Below are 11393 nucleotides of genomic sequence, written 5' to 3' on the forward strand. Positions count from 1 at the left end.
TTGGTGAAGATGGGCCTAGTCAACCGAAGGATTTATTATTAGAGATTTTGGGGGTGATAAAGAACACAAAGCAGAACCTAGAAAAGGAAATGGATGAAGTAGAGAATAAGGTACTTGCGGTTGTGAACGAAGTGAAGAGTGAAACAGCGGTGGTCGGTAAGAGTGTCGAGGCGAAGAAAGGGGCCGTCGAAGACAAGAAGGCTGCAGAGTTAGCAAGGGTAGGAGGAGCTGGCGCCAAATATTGGCAAAAATCGCAAATAACCGTGCAAGAATGCGGTAGGAATTGATGCAATAAATGCCCAGGGAAGGAAGCACTTGCGAGTACGACGCAAAGAATGGAAAGCGTTGAAGAACGCGTTGTGGGTACCACCCGAAGATGCGAAAGCGTAGAAGAACGTGTAGCACGCCTTGAAATTGATACATAGCGTCCAGAGGCGATATGGAAGTGTGGCTCTGGACGGCGGCCCGCCGTGGACCAGTTCGGCGCCAAGTGGTGGACTACCAACAGCGCACAGCAGCCCTGGGAGCGCACGGATGCAAAACTACAGCCCGATCGGAACAACTAATGTTCAGTTCCAGTATCATTATGGGGCAGGACTCTGTGGTCACAGCTCGCACCAGCTCGCGTCGAACATACGGTGGGGTTTGATAATACAACCAACAGAAATGTGCAAGAAGGACCAGAGTTTGATTACAAACACTTTTTATCGGTCCTCGGATCCCAAAATGGAGACTCACTTCACCCAAAAATTTAGCTGTCACAATTTTCTAACACGCTGCCAATATCTTGGCCAGTCGCAGCAAAATTAGAATTTGTCTGCGGGCACATTGAGGGCGCGGCAGCTGAGAAAATTCTCGGTGTTGCCATATACACGCCGAACGTACCAAGAATTCACCGGCACGTTTCTCGGAACGTATTGGTCGAGCGAAATGCAAGACCGAATGAACAAAGAAATCGTTTTGTGTCCAGATCTGGAGGCGTCAGGATACAAGAGCCCCACGAAGTTCTTTGAGGCTTTAATTAAAAAGAATCAGTTCTAGATGTTCCACATAGTGATGGTTAAATAATTAAGTTCTGTTTCGCGAATCTGTCAAGAAGCTACCAGCTACGGATCGAATATTGAAACATTCAAAACCTTCTGCACGAGTTGGAGTTAATTTGTGAAAAAGAAGCATCGCATAATGGAAGGAAAGGGCAACATAACCATTACAATGGCGACTTTCATGTGGCACCGCTCAGTGACAGCAACAATGATAGGAGTAATGAGCGTGATGGAACATACGGGAGGCAGGACTATGGGAAACAAATTTCAGGACGGCAGAGTAACTGGCAGAGGCAAAATGATACCCGCCACGACGACACGAACTGGAGGCGCGGAGATTCACATGAACAGCGGGATTAGTCAATCGAAATACGTGGTCCTAAGCCGAGTTCCAGTCACCGAAACAGAAATGGAGGGCGAGATTGAAGACAGGACCGTGCGGATTCGGCCCACGGAAAATCCTCACAAATACTCGGACAGAGCCGTGTACATATGTTGAAATATAAGGAGGGCGATAGCATTTTTCTTCAGGCGAAACTGTGTTGGTGACATCTTTTCGGCTTTCGAATAAACAAAAACGGAAATGCCAAAAGTTTTTCTCAGTGCACAATGGAACCTACAGGGTAAACAGAATCGCCCACCAGAACACGCACGAATTGCTGACACTGAAGGGCAAGAAATCCATTGGTATTCACCACACAAGGCGTTTGTGGAATTGTGGAATAAGTCTTGCATGTGATACACAAGTACTGGTGGCTGTACGGAGAGGCCACTGCAGAAAGGATTGTGGGAACATTAATGTGGCCTGGAGCCAAGAAATTGGCTACATTCAACAGGTGGTTACCCAAAAACAACGCTGAGATGTGGCAGCTATTGAAAGTGAATCAAATGCAGTGAAAAAAATGTGTGATATTTGTAGAGATTTACGTTGGCACATATTTCTATTTTAAATAATTGTTCATTCTCTCAAGCGCAGCCAACAACTATTAATATTTAACTGATTGTTTAGGTCAGAGATATCATTTATTTTTATGTCTGTATTCATGTACGTATCCAAACCAAATAGTTCTCAAGTTGGTTCTTTCGTCATAGAATTTGTGACACAGTTTTGTCAGAAATTAGGTATATCCTCAATTTTATGGTGTCATTAAAACGATGTATCTGCCTCTACTTCATGTTAGACCCTTCTGGTCAAAAACAAGGGCTCAGAAATTTTTTTAATTGAAACAGGAGTCAAATGAAGGTGAAAAGAAAGGACAACAAGGCGATAAGAACTAAAATGGGAAACGACGACTAGCTTAACGTCAAATTGCGAAAGCCAGAGTACTGGAATAAGCGAGAATTACATACGACTGGACAATGCAGAAAAATATACAAAGTAGAATCGCTATGCCGTAGAAAGCTTTACTGATATGAAAGTGAAGAATCAGCTCCAGAATATTAACATCTTCTGGAAAGACGTAATGTGGAAGCGAGACATGGTCCTTGAAAAGTCCAGAGAAGAAAGTTTCAGCAATATAAATATTTTGTTTCTGTGCTTGCCTGTGTATTTGTGTGTGTGTGTGTGTGTGTGTGTGTGTGTGTGTGTGTGTGAGAGAGAGAGAGAGAGAGAGAGAGAGAGAGAGAGAGAGAGAGAGATAGAGAGAGAGAGAGAGTTGATGTTTGCCATTGAGAGGAGGCTATTGTGTCAGTCCTTTACTTTTCCGGACCATCATACTAATAGCTTCCGGCGTCCACGAGCCAGGGAGCTGTTGGTGCGCTGCCTCGTGTACCGGAGGGAAACTCGGCCCTACTAGACTTGCAGAGCCGTAAAGTAGAGTCCGCCCATCCCGACCCTAAGCCTCAAGTTGGTCCATTTGGCGCAGCTCCGCGGTGCTCCAGTTCCTTAACACACGGCGCCGCATCAGCTGCGAATGGCGTCCTCTCCGTGCGCGCCATCCCCTCCCGGCCCGTATTCCCTCGCTACGGAGCTGTGCACTGCCCTCGACAGAGCAACGGTTTCAACAGTGGTAAAAACCCAACGTCTTTTCTAGCCTTGGAGAAAAAGTGACCTTCTTCTGTGATGTGAAGCCCAAGCAAAGAGCTGTCGATTTACTTGGAAGGTTCTTGTAACATTTGCGTGAGTTTCAGCTTTGAACCATATGGAATTCCACTGCTTTTAAGTGTCATTTTTCGCATAACGATCCACAATTTCAAGTTCCATTACTGAGCCGCTGTTGTAGCTAAGACAGTGAATGATGAACACATTTGGACTTTAAGACAAGTGTCTATCTGAAGTCATTTATTTTGGGTGTTACGCTGCGTCATTGTAAAATATTAAAACAATAAAATGTCGACGTTTCGATCGACTTTGCAAGAATCCACTTCAGAGAGACCAACTATTAGTCACTATGAAGAACACGCTGAAACCTCGGCCGCAACGCCGGTGTTTCACTTTGCAGTGGAATGAGCTACTAAAGGTGAAGAACATTTCGCCAGAGAATTTCTGTGACTTAAGTGCTGCGGAAGAATAACGGAAAATTTGAGCATATGAACTGGTCACCCTGGAATATTAATCTAACCTTAAACCAAGAATACGTAATTTTTCTCAGGGTTAATTGAATAGTACGCTCAACCACGTAAGACGGCTTCATTAAACTATAACCTGTTGATTAATCACACATGAGTCAAAAGCAAAAACATTGCCCCTCACAAAATACACTGGACTGTCCTGGTGGGCTGCTGTCTGCTAACATAATGGCGAACACTACACAGCTCTTATATGATCGACAAAGGACAACAACTCGCCGACAATTAGCACAGAACAAGAAAACATGCAAATGCAGATAAAAACTCCGTCCGAACTGGCATTGGAAGATCCAGGGGTACAGACCGGCCACCGTGTCATCCTCAGTCCACAGGCGTCACACGATGGGGATATGGAGGGGCATGTGATCAGCACACCGGTCTCCCAGCCGTAAGTCAGTCAATCAAGTAGCTCCTCAGTTTGCCTCACTAGGGCTGAGTGCACTCCGCTCCCCAATAGCTCTCGGCTAACCGGATGGTCACCCATCCAACTCTTAGCCCAGCCCGGCAGCGCCTAACTTCGATGACCTGACGGGAACCGGTGTTACCTCTGCAGCAAGGCCGTTGGCCAAATGCTGATAAACACTCATAAATAATACAAATAAATATGCATATGCGATTAAAAAGAGCATGAAAAATGAAGACTAATATCTTTGGTCTCATTAGCAATAATAGTAGTCACTTGCTATAACAGACCGTTGCTATGGGTTGTCCGTCTTACCATAAAAGAAAATGTTCTATAGCAACATGGTTCGCGACAACGGCTTACTGACGATAAAATTGGTGGGTTTCTCTATGATCCACATTTCTTGCGATGGAAGAAACATTCTATAGGATGTATTACGTTCGTTCGTAAAGATGTATAACATTGTTTTCTTTGAAAGTAAGCTGATAAGAACATATTTCGTCCGACCATAAATGGGTCAAGATTTTTGTTCATTTTGTCTTTTCTGAGATGTAACGATCAATATAAAACAGGAGAAAAGAAACTTTATCATAATATAGGATTAATTTATTGGTAACTGCTAGTTTTAGTACAAACCTTGACAGAACACCAGTTTTGGCGAAATAAGTCACAAAATAATGTGTTTATAGAAGATGTCGTTATCAGGAGAAATAAAACTGGCGTTCTACGGATCGGAGCTTGGAATGTCAGATCCCTTAATCGGGCAGGTAGGTTAAAAAATTTAAAAAGGCAAATGGATAGGTTAAAGTTAGATATAGTGGGAATAGGCGAATATATTCCTGTTTACAGGCCTCTGACTGAAATGTGGGCTACCAGCTACCTTCCTCTGTACCTTTAGAAATTTCCCACACATTTTGGCAAACATTTTCACACTATTTTTAACGTGCATTTCACCACTCACTCCCTCAAGATCCCATAACTGTAATGTACTGACACCCACTAATCCATCGCTGTACGTCGCTCAAACCCATCCACTCCCACTTTCCATTCCCACACAGTCATTTAGTCCAGTTCATTGTCATTATCTCTTTGTGTCTCTCTGTGATTGTGTCCCATTTCATTGCCATAATCTCCCTGTCACTGCCTCCCTCTTGCTCTCTCTTACTGCTACTGTCTCATTCATTCCTTCCCGCTGCTGCTGTCTCTTCTCACTGCCATTATCTCTCACTTCCCCGTTAATACTGTCATAGACTGTCTCTCACTCATTTCCATTTTCTGGGTCTCTTTATTCCTCTTCCACTGGCACTGTCTCCTTCAGTCTTTTCCTAGAACTGTTCTGTCACTGTGAACCATGTTCCACTGCCACTGTGTCTCTCACCTTCTATCGCACTGTCATCGTCTCCTCTGCTCTTTCTTACCACATCCACTGTCTACTATCGTCCAGCATTTATTACTTTTTCTTCTGGGTCCCACTGCGCTTATAACGGACATTGAAGTCTGCATTGTGCAACGTTAGTTGAAATCAACGTGTTTGTCAGTTAAAAAAAAAAGTTCAAATATGTGTGAAATCTTATGGGACATAACTGCTAAGGTCATCAGTCCCTAAGCTTATACACTACTTTCCGTAAATTATCCCAAGGCCAAACACACACGCCCATGCCAGAGGGATGACTCGTACCTCCGCCGGGACCAGCAGCACTGTCCATTACTGCAGCGCCACAGACCGCTCGGCTAATCCCGCGCGGATTTCTCGGTTAAAAGCTTCCAGTTATAATGGATCACCTTTTGGCGATAGTGTGTGTATAACACAATAGCTTTTCAAGTGTGAGAAGCTTGCCTACCTACAGACAACGTCCTTGTGGGTTCATTATGACTGAAGCACTGTAGTTTTGCACGTATCACGAACCATCACACCAAGTCGCGTCTTAGCGCAAACAGCTAACAGACATCTGTGCACGATGATCGCTTGTGACAAGTTGAAACAGCGTTTAACTTTTCTCAAGTGAATGACACATTGTTTACTCCAATAGAATGATATACACTTTAAGGAGAAAAGAAAGAAAAGAAAAGTCACACCACAGAGGAATTTTCCGAATTGGATGGAAATCAGTAGATGTGATATAAATGTCCAGACACAAATTACTATAATTTCAGAAAAATTGCCGGTTGCTGTGGCCGAGCGGTTCTAGACGTTTCAGTCCGGAACCGCGCTGCTGCTACGGTCGCAGGTTCGAATCCTGTCTCAGGCATGGATGTGTGATGTCCTTAGGTTAGTTAGGTTTAAGTGGTCCTAAGTCTAGGGGACTGATGATCTGAGATGTTAAGTCTCATAGTGCTCAGAGCCAAATTGGATGAGTTTTTTCAAAAGAGAGAGAATTCACAAATTGAGCAGGTCAATAACGAGTTGTTCAACCTCTGGCTCTTATGGAAACAGCTATTCAGGTTGGTACTGATGTCCTCTATGCAAATATATCGTCGAATTCTGTCCAACTGACGCGTTAGATCGTCAAAATGCTGAATTGGTACAGAGCCCTGCCTGTAATGCTCCAAACGTTTTCAACTGGAGAGAGGTATGGCGATCTTACTGGTCAAGGTAGGCTTTTGCAGGCATCAATATAAGAAGTAGAAACACTCGTCCTGTGCCGGCAGGCAATATCTTGCTGAAATTTAAGGCCAGGGTAGCTTGTTAGAAGAGCAAGAAAACCGGGCTCAAATGGCTCTGAGCACTATGGGGCTTAACATCTGAGGTCATCAGTTCCCTAGTCTTAGAACTTCTTAAACCTAAGTAACCTAAGGACATCACAGATATTCATTCCCGAGGCAGGATTCGAACCTGCGACCCTAGCAGCAGCGGGGTTCCGGAGTGAAGCGCCTAGAACCGCTCGGTCGTAACGGCCGTCTCAAGAAACCGGGAGTAGAATGTCGTCAACCTACCGATGGGCTGTAAGAAGCCGCGGGCTACAACCGAAAATGTTCTCCTATGAAATGAAATTGCTCTCCAAACCATCACTCCTGGCTGTCGGACCGTATAGCTGGTGACAGGTTGGTTTCTAAGTGCAGTCCACAGTCTATCCAAACTCGTCTTCGCTGGTCATCAGGGCTCAGTTCGAAGTGGAAAGCGTCACTGAAGATAGTTCTACACCAGTTCATGAGACTCCATGCCGAAGACGTGTCTGGAGACGAGCCGGACAGCGTTTGGATACCAATCTGACTGTCGCCCGCCATTCGGCCGACTATTGAGGGTGATGGCCTCGGGTGAAGTTTTATTCATAGCAGGGCCCCTCTTGTTGTCATCCGCGGCACCCTTACAGCAGGGCGACGATGTTCTGCGCACCATTTTGTTGGTCTCCTTGGCGAGCCATCCTGAGCTGGCATCTTGGGATAATAATGCCCGACAGCACATGGTGAGACTTTGTACTGGTTGCCTTCGTCCTTGCTAAACCTCTTTCGGCCAGCATGTTCGCCAGATCTCTTCCCAATTAAGAACGTTTGGAGCATTTTGGGCAGAGCCGTCAACCCAAGCTAGGAATTTTGACGATCTAAGGTGCCAATTGGGCAGAATTTTGCACGCTAGCCCTCCGAAGGACACCCAACAATTGTATCAATCAATGTTTGGCACGGAGCTCTCAGGAGGCGATCCAGCTACTGTATCAAACAGTCTAAGCCAAACAGCTGTTTGCATAAGGGCGAGAGGTGGACCATGACGTTATTGACTTGCTCAATGCGTGAAACTCTTTCTGTTGAAAAAATCAACCAATTCTTCTGAAATTGTAATCATATGTTTATCTATATATATACGTCACACCTATCGATTTGCGTCCCATTCGGATAATTCCTTCGTGGTGCGTCTTTTTTTTGTCTAGGAGGGTACTTTCCTCCTCCGTCCAATAAATTTCACTGCTAACGGATTATAACCGTCCTTTATCTTCACCAAGGTAGAGTTGCCTACTTCTTTATCACTATTCGTCTCGCTCGTCACTACTGAACTTCAAAGTTCAGGTGTCCCAATTACTTTAATTTTTGTATTACTGTCGTACTCCTTATAAAGTGTATGAAAGAGAAAATGTTTCTTCGACACATTTATACAATATATCACAGCTTAAGGCACACTACAGTTCTTTGCAATTATGTTCTGTCCCAATGGTTTACTTTCCTCACCACGAAGCCATGTGCTTCTGTTAATAACTACTACATTTTTATATTTTTAGTTCGTAAACTATTCTAAAACAACGTCTGCCAGTAACTGAGCTGTATTACACACTTACTAAACGCAAAAATTGTGTTCTCATATAAAAGCCGAGTGCACACTGAGACCAAATAATTTCCGCATATATGTAGTGATGAAAGTCCGCAAGTAAGACAGAATTCCACAAACGCCATTGCTGTATGTCCCTGTACCTGAAAACTGGTAGAGACATCCCAGATTTGCCTGTAAGTGCAGTCATGGTTCGAAAATGGCTAGAACACCGCTTGAACAAAAACACTGTACAAGAATTTATAGTAAAAATATTGATTTCACTTTGCTACTCCTTTCAGATAGTCTCGTGATTCTATATTCTCTCGAAATGAAGTGTTATTTCAGCAGGGGTTTGTGCAGCGGCCGACCGATCCCACTTCTTTTTTGGTATCTGATGTCTCTTATAGCCAGTCCTTTTATACTGGTAACCAAAAATACAATTCCATCAATTGGATGGTTGGCAACTTGTTACTAATTTATCAAAAAAAGAAATTATACATTTCAGCGTCAAACACAGACTTCTTAACTGATAGAAACCAGAAAATTGTGTAAAAGATTTTCTTCCTTATAGCTCCTCATAGATTACAACTATACTCTACATTTATATACAACTCACCACGAAGGAATTATCCGAATGGGACGAAAATCAGTACATGTGACGTTCATGTACAGACGAACATGATTATGATTTCAGAAAATTTGCCGGGTTTTTTCAAGAGAAAAAGTTTCACAAATTGAGCATATAAATAACGCGATGGTACACATCTGCCACTTATACAAACAGTTACTTCGCTTGGCACTGATTGATAGAGTTGCTGTAAATGTCCCTGAGGAATATCGTGCCAAGTTGTGTCCAACTGTCGTATCAGATCATCAAAATCTGGAAGTAGGTTACAGTACACTTGTTCGCCCACTGCTTGAATACTACTCAGCAGTGTGGGATCCGCACCAGATAGGGTTGATAGAAGAGATAGAGAAAATCCAACGGAGAGCAGCGCGCTTCGTTACAGGATCATTTAGTAATCGCGAAAGCGTTACGGAGATGATAGATAAACTCCAGTGGAAGACTCTGCAGGAGAGACGCTCAGTAGCTCGGTACGGGCTTTTGTTAAAGTTTCGAGAACATACCTTCACCGAAGAGTCAAGCAGTATGTTGCTCCCTCCTACGTATATCTCGCTAAGAGACCATGAGGATAAAATCAGAGAGATTAGAGCCCACACAGAAGCATACCGACACTCCTTCTTTCCACGTACAATACGAGACTGGAATAGAAGGGAGAACCGATAGAGGTCCTCAGGGTACCCTCCGCCACACACCGTCAGTTGGCTTGCGGAGTATGGATGTAGATGTAGATGTTACTGGTCAAGGTATGGTTTGGCAATGAGGAAGGCAACCAGTAGAAACTCTAGCTGTGTCCTGCGGGCATTCTCTTACTGAAACGTAAGCCCAGAATAGCTTTCTATTAATGGCACCAAAACAGGGCGTAGAACATCGTCGCTCTGCTGTGAGGGTGCCGCGAATGACAACGAGCACCGGGGGCTGTTTGGCCGGCGACAGCCAGGTTGGCACTCCAACGCTGTCCGGGTCGTCCGCAGACACATCTTCAGCTTGGAGTCTCACGAACTGGAGGAGAACTATCTTCAGTGACATAATGTTGCCGGGAATTACAACCAAATGTGTCCTACTATGAAAAGAAATTACACCTGATACCATCACTCCTGGTTGTCAGGCTGTACGGTGACAGTGAGGTTGGTATCACACTGCTGTCCAGGTCGTCTTCAGAGTCGTCTTTAGACTGGAACCTCATGGACTGGAGAATACTTGTCTTCAGTGACGGATGCAGCTTCGAAATGAACCCCAATAACCAGCAACGGCGTGTCCGGAGGTAACCTGGATAGTGGTGAGATGCCAACGTGACTGTCACTTGGCGTACGGCCTGATAACCAGGAGTGATGGTTTACGGTGGCCGGTGGCAGGACCCCTTGGTTGTCACCCGAGGTACCCTTAGGGATATTCGATGCCCCGTTTTGTTGCCCTTCGTGTCAAGCCATTCTGGGCTTACATTTCAACATGATAGTACCCACCCACACTTATCGAGAGTTTCTACTGCATGTCTTCATATTTGTCAAATTCACATCCTGGCCAGTAAGGTCACCAGATAGCTCGCCAATTGAGAACGTTTGGTACGTTATGGCCAATGCGCTGAAACTAGCTCAGTATTTTGACGATCTAACGCGCCAACTGGACAGAATTTGGCATGATATCCCTCAACAGGACATTCAACAACTCTGTCAACCAACGCCAGGTCAAATAAGTGCTTTATAAGGACCAAAGGTGGGCCTATGCATTACTGACTGACTCAGTTTGTGAAGCTCTTTCTCGTATCGTGGTGCGGCGGATTTTTTCTTTGTGTGTCTTAGGGTGTATATAATAACATAATACCAACGCTGAAATTTCCTATGTTTTCTAGATGCGAAGGGCAAACAAAAATTAAGCAAAATGAGGAAAGGAGCAACCCGTAGAGGTCTGTCTTAAAAAGAACAGAAATGTAAATATTCATTCAGAAGAGTGGATAAATCACTACATGAAATTATCGCCCAATCCGGATGCAGAAGAGCCAACGGACAAGAAAGCAGAGGGATGGAAAGAAGACAAGATAAAAAACGAAGAAGTAAGGACAACTGAAGGTATAGTCGTTAACTGGAAAAGTAATGCAACAAAGTAGGACTGCAAAGATCATGTAAGGCGTATGTCACCTCAGAGAATCCTTCGACAAGGAATACAATCATTTCTGAAGAAGGAGAGTGGGAATACCGAGGAACGGAGGGTGAAGCCGAACAGGCCATAACGCCTATCCTGGTCTGGCAGAAGAAGAATAAGAATAAGAGGAAGAGCCCTGTAGCATTCTTGTACTGATCAACCAGTTACACAGCATTCTTCGATATCTTCCTTTAATTCGACATCGTGGTGATCCCATACACCCTAGCGAAACTCGAATATAGATTGTACAAGTATTTTGTGTGTGTTGACAGTTTTATTGATGTAATTCACTTTCCCACAATCATTCGAATAAACCGAAGACAGTCCCATAGTGATAAGAGCCATTCGATTCGCGCAATAGCCGCCGAGGAAACATTCTAG

This window comes from Schistocerca gregaria, chromosome 2 (genome assembly GCF_023897955.1).
Source record: "Schistocerca gregaria isolate iqSchGreg1 chromosome 2, iqSchGreg1.2, whole genome shotgun sequence".
In the NCBI taxonomy this organism is placed as follows: domain Eukaryota; kingdom Metazoa; phylum Arthropoda; class Insecta; order Orthoptera; family Acrididae; genus Schistocerca; species Schistocerca gregaria.